We start from the raw sequence: 10,000 nt of genomic DNA, 5'->3' as shown, positions 1-10,000 counted from the left end.
GGGATTCTGTCCAATTGCTCAGAGTAAACTAACCTAGTATGAATGGCCCTGTCTATTATAGCTTCGCTGAACATGTCGATACACAAACCCTTTCAGAAAATTAGGGTACCTCCTTTCAGAAAGGGATATATGATACGTACCTCAGTTAAAATCCCTCCACAATCAAAAAGAGAACCTATGCAACAATAATCGTAAACGATCTTAAAGGTCCTTTATCATCATAACCAAAATATTAACCCAATGCATGGAAAATATGTAATATTACAGCCGTATAATACCATTCATAACCCCTGAAGTAGCCATAAAGTGTCATCAATTTAATTTTATAAAATATTTATCCGATATTAATTTATTGAAAATAAGGTTAATGGTTAAAGGTGTCTGGTTTCATTCCTAGTTTAATCACATAGATGCTAACCAAAACATCAGTCAGGCAAGCCAAACTAACTACTGTGGTGCCCAACCTTAGCAGTGGCCTCCCCAGTAAACAGCATAAACTCACGGTCCCGGAAAAGTATTGATCTGCTGCCATACAAATGCTAGGCGAACAGATTACCAATGTACTAGCCAGTTATATTTACCAACGGTGCTTAGATAAATCTTTGGATAATAATTAATGAATCATGTTAAATCGATTAATGTTTCAAGTAGCTTTGTTACAGACGTCAAAACGCTTGCCATAAGTCTCTCTCCATAGTTTATATATGACATATCTCTTTTAACGATGTTACTGATTTCAGAATAATTTATATTAATTATTCATTACTTCTCACGTAGTTTATCTATTTCCTTATTTCCTTTCCTAATTTGGCTTATAGGCTTTACCAGTGTTGTAGCTTAGATAATAATAATAATAATAATAATAATAATAATAATAATAATAATAATAATAATAATAATAATAATAATAATAATAATAATAATCATCATCATCATCATCATCTTCTTCGTTATCTCACCCTATGTCAATTATGCAAAGGTTAGGTTTCGAGAGTCGTCTCTCTTTTGGGCTTTTAATTTCATACTTCTTCATTCATTATCTACATCACGCTTCATCGTCCCCAGCCATGTATTTATAGGTCTTTCAACTCTTCTAATGCTTTGTGGAGCCCAACTAAACGTTTGGAGAACTGACCTCTCTTTGAGAGGTCAAAGAGCATGCTCAAACCATGTCCATTTACCCTTTTCCATGATCGTATCCACAAGTGGCACTTGAATGATCTCTTTTTTAGTTTCATTTATAATCCTGTCCTGACATTTAACTATCAATATTTATCTGAGGGCTTTGTTCTCAAATCTACTAAATCTGTTGGAGATTTTTTCATGGTCATTCCTTTACTCTGGTCCATTTAGTAACACATATATCTCTAAGATGATACATAGCCTGATTTTTTTTATATAGTTTCAGGAATTCTTATTTTCAAATTTTACTTACTCCAGCCATTGTCTGATTTGCTTTTTTTTTCAATCTTTCACTAAACTCTAATTATAAACACCGCGTATTGGAAATCATAGTTCCAAAACACTTAAATGATTCTAACTCTATAATCCTTCCTTCATCCAATTATATTTCATCTTCCATTGCATATTCTGTTTTCATCATCTCGGACTTTCTTTTATTTAACTTGAGCCCAACCTCTTGCAATATTTCTTGCATTCTGGTAAGCAAACATTGAAAATCCTTTGGTGTTTTGCTAATGGGTACAACGTAACAATCATACTCTAGGTCAGCTAATTTTCTATTACTAATCCAGGCCAATACTTTTCAACCATATCAAACTGTTCTACGTATTACAAAATAAACGAGTATAAACAACATAGCCGACAGCACATTCCCTTGGAGTACTCCGCTGTTCACTGGAAATTCATATGAAAGGACTCCAGTAACATTAACTTTGCACTTGCTATGCTTATGAGCAGACTTAATAAATTTCACATATTTTAGAAGAATTCCATAATAACGCTGAACAATCCACAACATTGACTGGTGCACACTATGAAAGGCCTTTTCTTAGTCCACAAATGCCATCTGAAGTGGATTTCCATACTCTACACATTGCTGGGCATATCTCTAAATTCAAGTTTGGTCAGTACAACTTCTACCCTTTCAAAATATTGCTTGTTCATCTCTTAGCTTTTCATCAATCTTTCTCTTCAGTCTCTTTCGAACAGGCATACTATACATTTTCATGACAACAGACGTAAGTGTGATGCCTCTGTAATTATTGCAATCAGTCAGGTATCCTATTTTTGCCATTTTCACCAACACTTCTATATCCCTTTCACCAGGTTTTACCTATTCCTGCAGCAGTTTACAGAATAATCTTATAAGTATTCTTGGGTCACTTTATTTTCGACCAACATCATCGTACCCAGGGGCATTCCATCTTTTGATTTTTCCAATGATAACTTTGACTTCATACACACTGAATTCATTCATGGACACATCAAGGTATCCCTCAGCTTTAGGTGTATCAATCACTTCATTCCCTTCGTATCTCCTATTCATGACCTCACTAAAGTGTTCCACCCAACATTGCCTTTCTTCATCTTCTGTTGTTATAACAGACCCATATCCTTTTCAATTGGTATACCCTTCTTCTTCTCCGCCCTCGTAGAGATTTCATAGATAATTCTATGAGCAACTCTTTCACCATAGCCACTCTCTAAAGTCATAGCTTTGTCAGCCTCATCAGCCTTTACTGCCTAGATAGCCTCTCCAGTCATTCCTGACTTCTCTCTTAAGTTCACTATAATTCTGGAATACCTAGTATGCTCTATCTTTTAATTTTTATTACTTCTTTGAATTTCTCAACAATCAATTTTTGTCTCATTCTGTTTTATATAGAATCCCAAGTATCATTTGATATCCATGTTTTTTTCTTTTTAACTGCGTATCACAAAGACTCACTAACAACTGACTGGCATATGTTCTTAATATCACGCCATACTTCACTAGTTGTCAACTCTTTGTCTCCTAAAGTTTCTAAAGCTAGTCTGACACTTGGACGGCTTTTGACCACGATTTTGTAGTGGCAAGTCGTGCCATTTTGGGGCACGAACTGGGAGGCTTCCCCACTATTCACGACTAGTTCACCCATAATTCATGCATAGTTCACGCATAGTTCACGAATAGTTCACGAATGCGATGCTTAGTTCACGCATAGTTCACGAATAGTTCACGAATGCGTGCCCATCAGTGTCCACATTGACACGAACTGGGACAAAGAGTTCACGCATAGTTTGCGCATAGTTTGCGCACTTCCCGCCTCGTCCTCACTCGATGGCTGTCTCTGGCTTTCAAGTTGATCCTGCTGTGTCTCTGTGATAACTTCGACACTTGATATGTGTTCGCGGTTGTCATGTTTTCAATTTATTACTGCGTATCAATGATATAGTTTGGTACTATAAAGGGAAAAAAGTTGTAGGAAAATATAGATGAATGGTAAGAAAAGGTAGACATATATTTTACGTCTAATTGTGATTTTATCATATAAAGTGTATATATATATATATATATATATATATATATATATATATATATATATATATATATGTATATATATATATATATATATATATAATATATATATATATATATATATATATATATATATATATTCAGTCTATATGGTAGTGTTACTGTCTCTTGGCTCTGACATTTATGAGTGGCTTTTAAAGCTCAATGTTTGATGATTATTTCATGAAGTCTTTCAAATGTTTAATTAATTCCCAGGGAATTATTCTAACCAAAAATCTTTATTGACGTGAAGATGGATTGGTGACTTTTTACTAGTGAACCCATTAACCTCAAGTGCTTAAATTTGTTCATAGATTATTATAATAACTGAGTTCATTATAATTTGCATATTTGAATCATGGAAACAATACTTTAATAATCATTATCAATAAGTGAAAACAGTAAATTGGTATAATAACTATGATATTTTGATTTCCATACCGGATAATCGATTAACTGTTAGAAAATATTTATATCTCGTATTTCTTCGTAACTGTGAGAGATATCTCTTTGTCCGGAATGAAGTATTAGATAAGTGAAGATTAATGAAGTTGCGTGAATATTCTTTAGGTTAGCAACATGAAGGGAAGAGAGAGAGAGAGAGAGAGAGAGAGAGAGAGAGAGAGAGAGAGAGAGAGAGAGAGAGAGAGAGAGTCTTTCCCGTGTAAAACCTGATTCGTTTTGACATTTCTCATTTTGTGGGCTAGTGCTGTTAGTACACTTTTTATGAAACAATGTTTCATTATTATTATTATTATTATCAAAGCTATAACACAACTTTGAAACACAGAATGCTGGAAGCTCAAGGCCTCCAACAGGGAAAAATATAGCCCAATGAAGAAAGGAAATAAGGAAATGATGAACAATAAAAATAAAGTATTTTAAAAACGATAACAGCATTAAAACAGATATTTCTATAAATAAATAAATTATTTAGTGGTCTTTTCTGTAAATCCAAGCTGCAACTACTTTATATCCTTCTACATTACCCATATTCCCGCATCTTTTCTTGCGTCTTGCTTTAGACCTCTTCTAACTTTTTCTTTATAGTGGAATTAAAATTTCACCTTAAATATAATTGGGTGTTGATTGACACCTTTAATTTAATTGGGTGCTGATTGGCACCTAAAATGTAATTGGGTGTTGAATGGTACCTTAAATGATACTGGGTGCTGAGTGGTACAGTTAAATACAAATGTCCTGTCGTCTCCAGGCCCACTCTGTCACCCCCAATATCTATAGATTCCAGAATTTCAGGAAGTTTGGTTGTTGGGGGGGAGAACGACTGGTTGTGGAGGATGACGGTGTGCCGCGAAAGGACTTGTTAGAGCTGTAAGGGGTGTGATGGTAGGGGAACCACGAAAAATTGTGTATGAACATAAATTCAATATAATTTCTCCAGATCCTAATTATATCATTATAATGATTCTAACATATATTTGTTGTGTTATTTGCTATACCATTCTCGCGAAACACTTGTTGACATATATGATCGATGTTTAGTTTGGCAATGTCCCGCCTAAAAAATCTTCCGTAAACACAATCTAGGAGACCCCACTCTCTCTCTCTCTCTCTCTCTCTCTCTCTCTCTCTCTCTCTCCTCTCGCTCATCAAAAACCACACATCTTGGGGACTCTTGCATGATATTCTTGCACTTTTATTCCCATCGTGTGTCTGCGTATAGGAATATATATATATATATATATATATATATATATATATATATATATATATATATATATATATATATATATATATATTTATATATATATATATATATATATATATATATATATATATATATATATATTATATATATATATATATATATATATATATATATATATTTATATATATATATATATATATATATATATATATATATATATATATATATATATACATACATACATAGATAAATGTGTGTGTATAAAAGTGGGCGTGTACCTATTTTGCAGTTCTGAAATGCAGGCCCTAATAGGACCATTCGGGTGCGTCCATCTCACTTTGAAGAGCAAATAAAGTGGCCTTTATTCCTCTCCTAAGTTCTGAATAAGGACTTCCTCCGTTCTTTCTGAAGCAGCAGATAGAATTTTTATCCTTTAATGTCCGAATAAAATACCCTCGATTTGGGATATGAAATGGACCACGGGGGCGGTGGCGTGGGTGTTTGGTGTAGGGAGTTTAGGAGTGGGGATTAGTGCCATGGCCGGTTGGCAAGGGGTGGCAGAAGAATAGAAAGACCTCTGAGACGCATATTCATATTTCTTGTGCTTTCGAGTATCGCTATATTTTCATATATCCCACGGTGTCCATCACAAAAAAAGAGAAATCTCTCTCTCTCTCTCTCTCTCTCTCTCTCTCTCTCTGCTACACTGTCCATCAAAAAAACGAAAAAAAAAACTAAAGTTCAAATCAAAGCTCTAGTTATCAATGACGAGTCCACTAGATGAACCAAAGATTGTGTGACAACAAGAAAACCGAGAGTTGTAATCAATGGAAAAGCCTCAGAGTGATTCCCTATTACAAGCACAGTACCTTGTACCAACCGTGTGTCACACAATTGTATATAATTATTTTGTATATATTATGCTTGTATCTGCGCTCTTCCCTCGCACTAAAAAGAACCTGAATGATCATGTCTCCGGTTTCGCTCTGTAATATTGTCTGTCTCTCTAACATGTTATGTCCTGTTGCCTTGAGGTTTTTTATATAAAGGAGAGTGTTCCTTAATAAACAACTCAGTTGATTGCATCCTGCCTTTGAGTTCACAACCCTCTCTCGGCCGTCACATTGGTGACCCCGGAAGTCGACTCGCTCCCACTGCCTTCCACCCCCACCCCCTCGCCCCTTCATCGTTGGTACTATGACGGACTCTACGGCAGTTGGTGCTGCGGCCGCTCCATTCAAACTTTCATCGTTTGCCAGCGGAGAGGCGTTTGCTTGGTTTCAGCGCGCAGAAGTCCAGTTTCGTATCAGGGGAGTGACTCGCTCAACCACCAAAGCGGATTATGTTCTCGCGGCGATACCCGAGGACACCTTCCCAGAAATATCCGACTGGCTTTGTGAACAAGGAGACACCCCAATAGCGTATGACGCCCTCAAAACATACCTATTGCAGCAGTACTCGCCGTCGCCAGCCGCCTGTATAGCAAAGCTTTTTCAGCTCTCGCAACAACCGTTGGGGGACCAAAGGGCTTCGCTTGCCCTCAGGGAGATGACCAGTATCGCTCGCCTTCAACCTGCCGCAGACGGCTCTCCTCGTGAGGTGAACCTACTTCGTTCCCTTTGGATACGCCGTTTACCCGAACCTGTACGCGTTGCCATACCCGATGTCGATAGTTTACCCATAAAGGACTTGATGACCAAATCCGACGCCCTTATGGACAGCCACTTCAAGACCTCCATCAACGCCTACACCCCTGACGATGAGGATGCCTATTCACCATCAACCGAAGATGACATGAATGCCGTAGGATATACACGCCTACCCCGTGACGTGCCGAAGCGGCGACAAAGCCACCCACCACCCACCAATCGCTCGCGCCCCAACGAACGACTTCTACGGCCACTTACTACCTCCCATCCGCCGCAGTTTTGCTACTACCACTTCAGATTCGGGGCAACCACGAAGAAATGTGCCAAGGATTGTCAGTGGCCCAAAAACGTGTAAGTAGGCCATCGCTTGTGGCGGTGGCCTCCCATGTTTCTAATCTTTTCTTTTTATAGGATGCAGGAACGGGCGTGCGACTTTTAGTAGACACGGGTGCTTGTCGTTCTCTTTTGCCAAGGAAATTCTTCAAGGCACGACATAGTCTGTCTACATCTGCCGACGTCCGCTTGGTAGCTGCCAACGGAGCTGCGATACCCACCTACGGTTATGAGAACCTCACATTATCGTTCGGAAACGGTAAATTCAATTGGAAGTTTCTCGTTGCTGACGTCACAATGCCAATCCTCGGTGCGGATTTCCTCTCTCATTTCCACCGTCTGGTCGATGTCGCCCACCGACGATTGGTCAACCCAGACTCATACTTATCGACACCTCTTCAACCCGCCCCCTCTAACCTCACTCTACACATCAGCGCACCCACGGATGCCTACGCCCACCTCCTCACCTCGTACCCGGAAGTTTTCCGTCCAGAACTTCACCAAACGCCCACGGTTCCTGCCAAGCACGGTATTTATCACCATATCAAGACGACGGGACCCCCAGTCTTCGCAAAATTCAGACGTCTGGCACCGGAACGATTGGCAGCCGCCAAACAGACGTTCGCCGAAATGGAGGAAATGGGCCTTTGCCAAAAGGCCTCCAGCCCGTGGTCGTCACCCTTACACATCGTTCTGAAGAAAGACGGCTCCCTCCATCCGTGCGGGGATTACAGGCACCTGAACATGCAAACAGAACCGGATCACTACCCCCTCCCAAACATTGCCGACGTGACCTCCTACCTGCACAAAGCGAAGGTTTTCTCTACGCTCGACCTCCTGAAGGGGTATTATCAGGTGCCTATGAACCCAGAAGACATCCCCAAGACCGCCATCACCACTCTGTTTGGTACATACACCTTCAATTACTCTTGTTTTGGCCTTCGTAATGCTGGGGCAACGTTTCAACGTCTCATGGATGGCATCTTAGGGGGACCTCCCTTTCTGTGTATGTTATGTGGACGACATACTTGTGTTCTCCTCCTCAAAAGAGGAACACCTCCGTCACCTGCGCATCGTGCTCGACCTCCTGCAACAAAATGGCCTTGTAGTCCGGTACGACAAGTGTACCTTTGGCGCCAACGAAGTGTCGTTCTTAGGGCACCGTATCTCTCCTGAAGGAGTCCATCCCCTCCCTGAGAAGGTAGCAGCCGTTCAGAACTTCCCCGCCCCCTCGACCGTCAAAGCTCTTCAGGAATTCTTGGGCATGATCAACTATTATCACCGTTTTCTGCCAGCCATTGTCGCCACTCTTGCTCCCCTCTACGCCTCCCTCAAGGGCAAGCCAAAGGACCTGAAGTAGGGTCCCCTTCAAGAAGCAGCCTTCTGCAATGCATAGAAGGCCCTATCAACTGCTGCGGCTCTCACTTTTCCTATTCCACACGCCCCTCTCCTTCTCTCCACCGATGCCAGAGACGTCGCTATTGGTGCAGTACTCAAACAGGTGGTCAAAGGCTCGCCCCGCCAATTGGCCTTCTTCAGCAGAAAACTGACCAAGGCAGAATTGGGTTATTCTACCTTCGATCGAGAATTGCTGGCGGTGCACTTGGCTGTCCGTCACTTTCCGCCATTTCTTAGAAGGTACGCCCTTCGTCATTCGCACAGACCACATGCCTCTGGTGCACGCCTTCACTCGACAGTCTGACACCTGGTCCGCCCGTCAACGCCGACATCTCTCCGCCGTGGCTGAATACAATTGCACCCTCCAATACGTCCCTGGGAAATTGAATCCCGTTGCCGATGCCCTGTCAAGAAACACGTTGGCTGCCGTTCAACTTGGATTGGATTACAACGCCCTGGCTGAAGCCCAACGACAGAATCCAGAGTATCCAGCTTGTAGGACATCCTGCACGTCCCTCCGTTGAGAAGACTTTCCCCTTGAAGACTCAAACACCACCCTCCTCTGTGACGTCAGTACTGGTAGACCGCGACCTTGGATTCCTGCTCCCATGCGCCGACAGGTGTTTGATTTCATTCACGGCCTTTCACATCCCTCGTGCCGTTCTACTGCATAGCTGCTGAAGGCAAAATTCATTTGGCACGACCTTTCTAGGGATGCTAAGGATTGGGTCCGCGCCTGTACTTCTTGCCAAACTTCCAAAGTACATCGACACACGGATTCAGGATTGGGCACCTTTCCTCAACCTCAGCGTCGTTTCGCACACATCCACATCGACGTTGTAGGCCCCCAACCCACATCACAAGGACATCGTTACCTGTTTACCGTCATCGACCGCTCCACTCGTTGGCCTGAAGCCCTTCCCATGGATACTGCAATGTCCGCCTCATGTACATCTGCCTTACTCTCTGGATGGATTTCAAGATTCGGTATCCCTGAGCATATTACTTCTGACAAGGGAACCAATTTCACCTCTCAATTGTGGACGTTATTAGCGAATCTCCTGGGTATCACCCTACATCAGACAACGGCCTACAACCCCGCTGCCAATGGAATGGTTGAACGTTTTCATCGCACCCTCAAAGCAGCTTTGATGTCCCGCTGCAAGGATTGCAACTGGTTTACTCAGCTTCCCTGGGTCCTCCTGGGACTAAGGACCATTCCTAAAGACGCCCTCGACGTCTCGGCAGCTGAAATGGTGTATGGCGACCCGTTGGTCGTCCCTACCGAATTTTTTCCTTCTACAACCTCCTCCGACGATCTCCAGCGCATACGTCATGTCGTGGGAAAATTTCCTCCGTGCCACCAGACTTACAAGCCCCAAGCGAAGCATCACATACCAACGGACTTGCACTCTGCAACGCACGTCTTCC

This window comes from Palaemon carinicauda, chromosome 29 (assembly GCF_036898095.1).
Source record: "Palaemon carinicauda isolate YSFRI2023 chromosome 29, ASM3689809v2, whole genome shotgun sequence".
NCBI classification, from domain to species: domain Eukaryota; kingdom Metazoa; phylum Arthropoda; class Malacostraca; order Decapoda; family Palaemonidae; genus Palaemon; species Palaemon carinicauda.
The sequence above is the reverse complement of the archived record's forward strand: the minus strand, read 5'-3'. Positions refer to the sequence as shown.